Genomic DNA, 11,330 nt, shown 5'->3' with positions numbered 1-11,330 from the left:
TATCCACAAATGACTGCATAGGAGCTTTTTATTTAAAAAAAATTGTAAGTTTAGCTATTTAAAAGATGTCCTAAAGATTTTTAAAATTTTGGAGTTCATAAAATACTGTCCTGCCATGCTCAATTGCTGTTATTTGAATGTATGATTCAATGCAAATGAATATTATTAAAGCTTTGATTTAATTGATTCACTAAATGTAGCATCTACTATGTGTCAGGTACTGTGCTAAGTGCTGGAGTTACAGAGATGGGTAAGACCTGGTTCTTTTGTGATTCTTATCCTTAAGAAATATAGTGTGTTTAGTGGGCAGGATGGAATTCTCTCCTTAGGCAGAGAAAAAAATGTGAGATGGAACATCTCTACAGCCGTATAATGTAAATTCTTTGCTCTTGGCATTCAAACTGCTAGAATACAGACAGCAGAATTTTCTATTAAGCAATTAAAACCTATGGTTACAGAAATGTAACATTGCCAAAGTGGTCTGTGGCAGCAATATTATAAAACCTAAGTCAGTAGAAGGAGGGACATAATAAAGATCAGAGAAGAAATAAATAAAATTGAGAAGAATAATACAATAGAAAAAAATCAATGAAACCAAGAGCTGGTTTTTTGAGAAAATAAACAAAACAGATAAACCCCTAGCCAGACTTACTAAGAAAAAAAGAGAATCTACAAACATAAACAGAATCAGAAATTAGAAAGGAAGTACCATGATGGACACCACAGAAATACAAAGAATTATTAGAGAATACTATGAAAATATATATGCTAACAAACTGGATAAACTAGAAGAGATGGACAACTTTCTAGAAAAATACAACTTTCCAAGACTGACCCAGGAAGAAACAGAAAATCTAAACAGACCAATTACGAGCAACGAAATTGAAGCGGTAATCAAAAAACTACCCAAGAACAAAAAGATGGATACACCACTGAATTTTATCAGACATACAGAGAAGACATAATACCCATTCTCCTTAAAGTTTTCCAAAAAATAGAAGAGGAGGGAATACTTCCAAACTCATTCTATGATGTCAGCATCACTCTAATACCAGAACCAGGTAAAGACCCCACAAAAAAAGAAAACTAAAGACCAAAATCCCTGATGAACATAGATGCAAAAATACTCAACAAAATATTAGCAAACTGAATTCAAAAATACAAGAGGATCATACACTATGATCAAGTGGGATTCATCAGGGATTCAAGGATGGTACAACATTTGAAAATCCATCAACATCATCCACCACATCAACAAAAAGAAGGATGAAAAACACATGATCATCTCCATAGATGCTGAAAAAGCATTCAACAAAATTCAACATTCATTCACGATAAAATCTCTCAACAAAATGGGTATAGAGGGAAAGTACCTCAACATAATAAAGGTGGGTTTATATGACAGACTCACAGCCAACATCATACTTAACAGCAAGGAGCTGAGAGCTTTTCCCCTAAGACCGGAAACAAGACAAGGATGCCTACTCTCCCTGCTTTTATTCAACATAGTACTTGAGGTCCTAGCCACTGCTATCAGACAACACAAAGAAATAAAAGGCATCCAGATTGGTAAGAAAGAAGCCAAACTGTCCCTGTTTGCAGATGACATGATATTGTACATAAAAAACCCTAAAAAATCCACTCCAAAACTACTAGAACTAATATCTGGATTTAGCAAAATTGCAGGATACAAACTTAGTACACAGAAATCTGTTGCATTCCTATACACTAACAATGAAAGAGAAAATAGGAAAACAATTCCATTCACAATTGCATCAAAATAATTAAATACCTAGGAATAAGCCTAACCAAGGAAGTGAAACACCTCTACCTTGAAAACTACAAGACACTCTTAAGAGAAATTAAAAAGGACACTAACAAATGGAAATTCATCCCATGCTCTTGGGTAGGAAGAATTAATGCTGTCAAAATGGCCATCCTGCCTAAAGCAATCTACAAAGTCAATGCAATCCCTATCAAAATACTGACAGCATTCTTCAATGAACAAGAACAAATAGTTCTAAAATTCATATGGAACCACAAAAGACCCCGAATAGCCAAAGTAATCCTGAGAAGGAAGAATAAAGCACGGGGATCTTGCTTCCCAACTTCAAGTTCTACTACAAAGCCACAGTAATCAAGACAATTTAGTACTGGCACAAGAACAGACCCATAGACCAGTGGAACAGAATAGACAGTCCAGATATTAATTCAAGCATATATGGTCAGTTAATATACAATAAAGGAGCCATGGACATACAATGGGGAAATGACAGTCTCTTCAACAGATGGTGTTGGCAAAACTGGACAGCTACATGTAAGGGAATGAAACTGGATTACTGTCTAACTCCATACACAAAAGTAAATTCAAAATTGATCAAAGATCTGAATGTAAGTCATGAAACAATGAAATTCATAGAAAAAAACATAGGCAAAAATCTCTTGGACATAAACATGAGCAACTTCTTCATGAACATATCTTCCCAGGCAAGGGAAACAAAAGCAAAAATAAACAAGTGGGACTATATCAAGCTGAAAAGCTTCTGTACAGCAAAGGACACCATCAGTAGAACAAAAAGACATCTTACAGTATGGGAGAATATATTCATAAATGACATATCTGATAAAGGGTTGACATCCAAAATATATAAAGAGTTTGCACACCTCAACAAACAAAAAGCAAATAATTCAATTAAAAAATGGGCAGAGGAGCTGAATAGACACTTCTCCAAAGAAGAAATTCAGATGGCCAACAGGCACATGAAAAGATGCTCCCCATTGCTAGTCATCAGAAAAATGCAAATTAAAACCACAATGAGATATCACTTCACACTACTTAGGATGGCCAGCATCCAACAGACAAACAACAACAAATGCTGGTGAGGATGTGGAGAAAGGGGAACCCTCCTATACTGCTGGTGGGAATGTAAATTAGTTCAACCATTGTGGAAAGCAGTATGGAGGTTCCTCAAAAAGCCCAAAATAGACATACTATTTGACCCAGGAATTCCACTTCTAGGAATTTACCCTAAGAATGTAGCAGTCCAATTTGAAAAAGACAGATGTACTCCTATGTTTATGGCAGCACTATTTACAATAGCCAAGAAATGGAAGCAACTTAAATGTCCATCAGTAGATGAATGGATAAAGAAGCTGTGGTACATATACACAATGGAATATTATTCAGCCATAAGAAAAAAACAAATCCTACCATTTACAACAACATGGATGGAGCTAGAGGGTATTATGCTTAGTGAAATAAGACAGACAGAGAAAGACAAGTATCAAATGATTTCACTAATCTGTGGAGGATAAGGACAAAGAAAAACCAAATGAACGTAACAGCCACAGACTCACAGAACCCAAGAATGGACTAACAGCTACCAAAGGGAAAGGGACTGGGGAGGATGGGTGGGAAGGGAGGGACAAGGGGGGAAAAGAGGCATTACAATTAGCACACATAATGTAGGGGAGGGGGCACGGGGAAGCCAGTATATACAGAGAAGACCAGTAGTGATTCTATAGCATCTTACTACGCTGATGGACAGTGATTGGGTATGTGGTGGGGACTTGATAATGGGGAAAATCAAGTAACCTCAATGTTGCTCATGTGATTGTATATTAATGATACCAAAAGAAAAAAAAAAGAAAGAAAAATTCTCTAATAGTCAAAAAAAACCCAAAGAAACATAACAAGATGGGGACATTGCCTGTGTTTCAAAGGAAATAGTGACTTACACATTTTGCACATGTGCCGAAGACCAAAGAGACCCTCTCAATAGTTTTGTGAGGCCCCTTAAATCCTAGGATTCAGTATTCTGAAACATATGTGAAGGGCTAAGAAAGAAGCACCAAGGGGGATACCCATCTCCTTCATGCATTTTGGAATTCTGTTGTGTCTTATTCTCTTGTCTGTGCTGTGCATCTCTTTTCCCCTCTTCTATTTTGCTAATCCCATTCATTCTTTGCCATAGACTCAAGAAACCCCAGACTATGTTTGGGCCTTCTGCTCTTTGTGCATACAACACCTTGGCTTTTCCTTCAGATCCCTTATCACAATTGTTATTCAGATGATCATTTATGTCATTATTTGTTTAATATCTGCTTTTACTATTAGACTCTAGTACATAGGTAATACCTGCAAGTGGAGTTTCAGGAATTTGTAATTATTTCTCAATAGAAAGAGTTAAAGTCTGAATGATATAGAAGGCAATGATTTTATGTTTTTATGAAAGAAGAAAGGCATAAAAATACAACAATAATTTTGATTTCATAGAATGGAAAATATGTTTACAAAGTGATGAAACAGCTGTTTAAATAAAGAGCTGCTAAATATAAAGTATAGGTGTTTATATGTTCTTTAACTTTAATTTTAGTTTTAAATATAAATTTAATTTTAACTTTAGTGTTTCAAAGATGATGGAAAGGTTAAATACTTGAATTGTAGATTGACCATTAGGGGCAATTATGTGAGTTTTGTTTTTCAAAACTCTCTTCAAATTCCATGTTATAAAAAGCTTTTCTTGTTAAAGGGAGTATATTATGGAAAGATTGCCCACTATGAGTTGTCACAGGTCTGATTCCCTGGAAAGAAAATTCTGGGAAGAAGATCAGCATGCAGAAAGGTTACTGGGAAGCATTCTAGGGCCAACACCAGCAGGGGAGTGAAGAATATAGGATGGGGCCGAGGGAGAACGTAAGCTCTGGTGTCATTACAACAGGGATCCCAGCTGACCCATCAGGCCCCGAGCCAAGGGAATTGGGCCTTTAGGCCCCTGTATCGACTGGTCATTGTGATGTAGGATGAAAGAGTTAGCGTGGACCTGTGAATGTACACTCTTGAGATAACTGTTTCTGAAAGGGATGGAAAGGGATGCATGAGCCAGATCAGTGGCTGCACATAATGTACCTGAGGCAGTGCTAATCAGCTCTAGCAGGTGCGTGCTGGACAGTAGCTGCAATTCGGGCTACTGCTTGGCTGCGCTTGTGGTAGTCAACTGTTAATCCTTCAGGAGCGATCTGATTTTTCAGGGACAAGACTGGCAATTAAATGACTAAGTGACTACTGCATACCTATGGCCAATCATGCCCTTAACCACTATGATTGTTGAAAAGCTGAAATTAGATTAAAAAAATCATCTGAATGGAGTTACTTGATTTTTGACTCTTCCCTGGATAGAATGGGAAGATGGAAAGTGAACTGAAATTAGACTCAATAGGCCAGGATGAAGGCTTTGACTCTGTTATCTGCAAGCTGGAGAGCTGGGGCAAATTACTTAACCTCCATGAATTTATTAGTTTATGTATTTGGTATAATTTATAGTTTAGTCATAATTAATTATAATATTTGTTCCTTTTATCTATACAGTTTGTATAATACCTGTCTGGTCTTGCTCACATGTTCTTATGAGAATTAAGCTGAAATATTAGCAGCTAAAACATTGACACCTGTAAAACATGCAGACATGGGAGTATTTATTTTTATTACTTTTACTAATATTAGTGGTTCCCTTGCCAGTGATCATAAAAAAGGAATGTGTCAGGGAACACTAATATAGCTAAAACTGGAAGAAGAGGAAGAATAGGGAGATGGCACAAGGAACTACAAACTATGAATTGTAAAAAAATCAGCATGCCCATGTATATTCTTGGTGGGTGGTTTTGGGACCATTTGTTATGTGTTAGGTTCTGTACTAGCATAAAATAGAAGAGTGGCTAAATTCCTGATTATTTGGTTAAACATATAGTGGTAATATTTATTAAAATGAAATCTGTGTTAAAATGAAATCTTTGTAGCATTTTTTTCTTCTGTATTTTCTGTATCATTCACAAGTTGTCAAGCATCATATAATGAGGCACACTCTCAAAAGGGTGTTTATCTGGTGTTGATTTTTATCCATCTCAGTTAATTGTTCAGGGATGAGTGTCCCATGTGTGTGTTATGGTACATTATTTCTTTAAACCACACTATTAAGGTTATGGATTTTGGTATCACTGAAAATGAAATACCTTCATTGGGGAGGAACTGTTTTATGTCCTCACACAAAGACCTTATGCCATGCAATAGCAAGTAACAATAAAAATCATTGTTCCAAAAATATTTTTTTGACCCTGAAGCACAGATGATTCTTGAATGGTCAATACTCCAAATGTTTTCTTGTTATCTTGTGAACATTCAAATTGTGTGATGGAGCTGTAAAGAAAACCATACACACACACACACACACACACACACACACACACACACACACACACACACACAATCATTCATTGCTGTGTGTCTGGATTGCTAAAAGAAAATTTCTGAGTCACCTCTTCTGTCCTTGCTCATGTTTTCCCCTCCTGAGACACAGAAATCAGAAAGGACAAAGCCATTCAGTTCAGTTTACAAGTTAGCAAGCTCACTTCAGCCATGGAAATACATCAGCAACATGTCTATTTTCTCAATTTGAATTTCTTCAACCTGAAACCTTCCCTGGAAAAGGAGTGTTCAGCGCAACTGAAGCTCGTCACCACCGTGAACATAAGCACCGTGGGAGAGTCACAAACGGGAAATAAAGGTTGCCGTACTTAGGACCTCAAAAACCTAGTAAATGACTAATTAATAACTATAAAGGGTGGAAGGGTGATGAGGGCCTGAGAGGAAGTTCCACTGGTTGATGGGTTCAAGGCAGAGGAAGATCTTAATTTAAATTGTGTGGGGTGGGGGTGGGGTGATCTGGGTAAGCTTCTTAGAGGAGAAGAGTTTGAGAGTAACCCACAGGGGTGTCCTTAACCTTTTGGTGACCACTGACTAGTTCTCAGAATGGTGTTTTCAATATTAGTGGTTCCCTAATATAAAATAAAACGCAAAATTCCCTAAAATAAAACGCAAAAGATGATAATGAGAGCAGACTTTATTGAAACACTGTTGAAATACTAAAAAATTGTGAAATCATAATTCATACACTTTATTAAGGCATTAAATTAAAAATTCCAGTTGCAGGTCTAATAACTGTTGTAATTCCAAAGCAGTGATGAATGTAGTTATAGTTCAAGGTTTCTGCAGTGACTGTCATGTGATAGGGATACATCTGCTTTCTACTTGTGACAAAGTCACAGGCACTTCTAATAATTCGAGAATTTGTTGCCTATTTCATAATAGAAGGAAATGCTGCATTTCAGTTAGAGGTTAGTGTAAATCAAGATGTGATTTTTCCTTGACACAAATTCACAAATCCCCCTCATTTGATCCCTGGGCACTTTGGGGATCTGCAGAGCACAGGCTGAGAAATGCTAGCCTAGAAAGATGAATAAGACATTGATGAGGGACACAGAGAGACAAGGGAGAAGTGGGGGGGACTTGCCAGGAAGAATTTTGGGGTTAGGGCATAGGGGAATGTGTGAGTAGGAGATAGGTATGACTCTGCGTGTGCATGTATGTGGAGTGGGCACTGAGAGGGTAGGATGAGAAAAAATGATGGGCAGATAGGAAGAGCAGTGACTGTGAAGGGCTGAGTGTGCCAGAGGGAGGAACTCTATCAGTGGAGCCATCAGCGATGATTTTGAGCAAGGAATGGACACAAATATATCTTTGTTTAGGAAAGTAATTTGCAGCATGATGGGAGTTGGATTAAAAAGGCTGGAAGCACGAAGGCTTTCAGTAGTTTACTGCATTGGTCAGGAGAAATATATTGAGAGCTTGAAGTAAATTCAGTAGAAGTTAAAAAGAGAAGACCTAAGCAGAGACAGTGGACAGGCAGACTGAAAGGACTTAGGGACTGAATGAATAGGGTAGATAGTGGAATAGAGGGAGAAAAGCTGATTCTAAGTGTTTAACTTGTCATACAGGGAAAATAACCCAGAGAACACACCAAGATGGGTAAATTTGTGGCAAAGCAACTATAACTTCTTCTGTATATTGAAATTTTGATGTATTCACAGGCTGTTCATGTGGAAATGTTCAGCAAGCAGTTGCAGATCTGTTTAGAACTTGGAGAGCATGTCAGGGTTAGAGCTGTAGATTTGGTAATCATAAGAAAAACAGCTGCAATCAGGGGAGTAAAAGAAACTGCCAAAAGAGAGTCAGGGTGCTGAAGATGGAATCTTGTATGAATTCTCAGGCTGTGCCAATGTTCCAAGAACTGCCTAGCAGTTTTGCACGTTTACTCCTTGTTTATTTGGTTCCACAAAGTGACAAATGTGCCTGTTATGTTTCAGATATTTTACTTCCTCAAAGATCAATAAGGCATTGGCCTGCTTTCAAGGAATTAATATTTCTAGTAGAGAAGTTGACATATGGACAAACACATTGTAGTATAAGAAGTGCAATAACGAGCCATGTACACAGTAGATGGATATACAGAGAAGGGAGTGATTGCCATAAAGTGGGGGGAGGTATTAGGACAGCTTTTAGAAGAAGGTGACATCTAATCTGGGTTTTGAAGGGTGCATAATAGCTTGCTAAGTGGGAAAGGCATTTGAAGTAGTGGGAATAAAAGGTACAGAAGTCTGGTGTGCTTATTGCTTTCCTTCCACTGTTCCCTTTGATCAATCTTCTACTCATGTTGTACAAGATTTGAGTATTTATAAACCTTGAAGTCCTGTCTCTCTGTGACTAGAACCTCTCTTCATCTTAAACGTTTAAGATGGAGCCTTAACTTTAGTCATGAAACTCTGCTTTATGCTTAACCCAAATCTTTTCAATTGAAGTTTAGCTCTACTTTCTTTTGTTCTTTTAAATATGGAGACAATTCAACAACCATCGTTTGTTTAAAAAAAAATTGGTCTACAAAGTATCCAGTGAGAGCAAGACTAAAAGTCATGCTATGTTTCATGGAACACAATTTATCCAGTTTTCTGTGTCCCAGCCTTTTTTTGTCCTTTCGTAAAAATTAAGGGCATATCAGAGCTCATGTTAACAACTGAAGCATGCCAGCACTGCCCATGATGTGTCCCAGCTGGTTAAGCTTAGTTTCAAAGTAGAGCCATGGAACGCTATTTGTTAGATAGATGTGTAATTTTTAAATATGAAAAATCTCATCATGAAATTATAAAACAATTTTCTTCTACTTTATATCTTTATACTATTGCATCAAGACAGAATTTTTTCCACTACCTCTTTCTTGTGCTGGGGGTCTAATCACACTCTTTTGAGCTTTGGCACATACCTACTAAGGACAGAAGCTATTCCTAGGAAAAACAGACAAACGAGAAAGACTCTATCATAACAAGAATTCTGCTTTAATATGCAACCACGCAAAAAAGAGGTTTGTCCTTTACATATTTAATTCTTATCTTGGATTAGGAATGATTACTTTCCTTCATCTTCTTAATTATCCTGGAACTGCAAGAACCATATACAGTTTCAGTGATGAGAAAACTGGATGGAACCATTTGACTGAAAGCCCACGTTCAAGGTCAAGAGAAAAGAGCTAGAGCCCTGTGTGGAAGGAACAGGAATAAATGAAAGGTGAGGATAGAGAGACACCAGAGACGGGGGACTTAATTATAGACTCCAAGGAGACTCGAGGAGAAAAGAGTTTTACAACAACATCTAGACTTCATGTACAGGTCTGTTTATCTAAAAACCATATACATTATATATATTGCCACATGTCAGGCCAGGCCTCTACCTGTTTAGGAGAGACCAATTCACACAAATACCAATACTTCATGCTCAGAAATATGTACAAATGGAATAAATATCTATTTGGAAACAAAGATTCTGTTGCATTTTGTACTGTCTTATGTGTATTATGGGACTTGGGGAGGAGGAAATAGCCGCCTAGGAACTCTCTTTTTAGAGATGCAGGGATTGCCTATATATGGACTTCGGCTCCTTACTGAGTCCCCTTGTCTAAAATGGGTACATAACAGCTACAGAAGTGGTTCCCACATAACTAGAACCAGCCAAAGTCTGGTTTAATCTACTATTGTCTTCTGTCTTGAACTGACCGATTAAGTAATTAGACATTTGTTGAGCTATGCATCATTCTGCATGTCTTGTGACTGGTGTGAGAGCTGGGGCCACAAAGAAGAGAATAAACAGAACATTTCTTTAAGGAGCTGAGGGGCATCCAAAATGTAAACAATACTCGATACCCTTCTATCCACTGCAAAAAAGAAAAAAAACCAGCTACAAAATCTTTAGGAGGTGATGCTTTGCTGGTGACCTGGCTTTTTACTAGTGGGATGCAAAGCTAAAAAAATTAAGAAGTCCCGGATAAGTTAAGGAGCCCCAGTACAACTCTTCCTGAGGACTAGACTTGGCTCATGTCTGCTTTCTGGTTCCTGAATACTATTGAACAACCTTTTCACTGCATGTTGGATTTCACACAAGAGAATCTTTTAAAACCAAAGTTTAGGCTGTTAGGAGTCTGACCTTTCTGGAAGACAGTGACAGACACAAATTTAGTTTGAATCATTTATTTCTCCCTCTACAGACCAAGACCACTGGAAAGAACTGTATTTGCTCCAACTTGTTTACAGGAATAGCAATGAATATGTATGTTTTATGTTTTGATCCTCATGGATATAGAATGGGGCTTCCTATATCCATTTAGTTCTTTCTCTAATCTGTCTTATCCACTGGCGTGGTCTTCTTAAAATTTAAGTCCAAATAGGCAATCCAAAGATTCCCATGCGAGGAAATGATCTAAAGTCCTTAGCATGGCATCTGTGTTCACTACAGTCTCTTTTTCCAGCTTCATCTCCTTGTCCAGTGACCATCCTGGTGTCTACTTGTGGTTTTCTGAACATATTGAGTGCTTTTATGATCTTTACCCTGACTGTTCCCTCCACCAGGAATAGGTTTCTCCTCTTAGTCTGTTAAACATGTCAGGCTATTAAAGTCCTCCTCATTTTTCAAGACGTGATTTAAATATAGCAAGTATTTTGAAAGAGCCTTCATGATTTCCTTCCTTATTATTAAGAACTTCTTTCTCTGGATTTCCATAGCACTTTACTTATACCTCCCATTGCATTGAGGTTGTAGGGACTAAACCAAATAGAATTGTAAGTCTGGGGAGAGGAAATCCTGGGGCAAAATACCTCTAAAAACCGATATCAGTTAAAGGGAGAAATAAAGTTTAAAACCCATTTATTGCTTACAAACTGCAGTCCAGCTCAGACTCTCTTCCCTGCTCCGGAACGAAGGAAGGAAGGAAGGAAGGAAGGAAGGAAGGAAGGGAGGGAGGGAGGGAGGGAGGGAGGGAGGGAGGAAGGAAGGAAGGAAGGAAGGAAGGAATGAAGGAAGGAAGGAAGGAAGGAAGGAAGGAAGGAAGCCCCCTCCTTTTAACCTCTAAGGTTCAGACATGCCCTTGGCTGCCCAGGTAATTATGCACTGACAT

This window comes from Manis javanica, chromosome 4, assembly GCF_040802235.1.
Source record: "Manis javanica isolate MJ-LG chromosome 4, MJ_LKY, whole genome shotgun sequence".
In the NCBI taxonomy this organism is placed as follows: domain Eukaryota; kingdom Metazoa; phylum Chordata; class Mammalia; order Pholidota; family Manidae; genus Manis; species Manis javanica.
The sequence above is the reverse complement of the archived record's forward strand: the minus strand, read 5'-3'. Positions refer to the sequence as shown.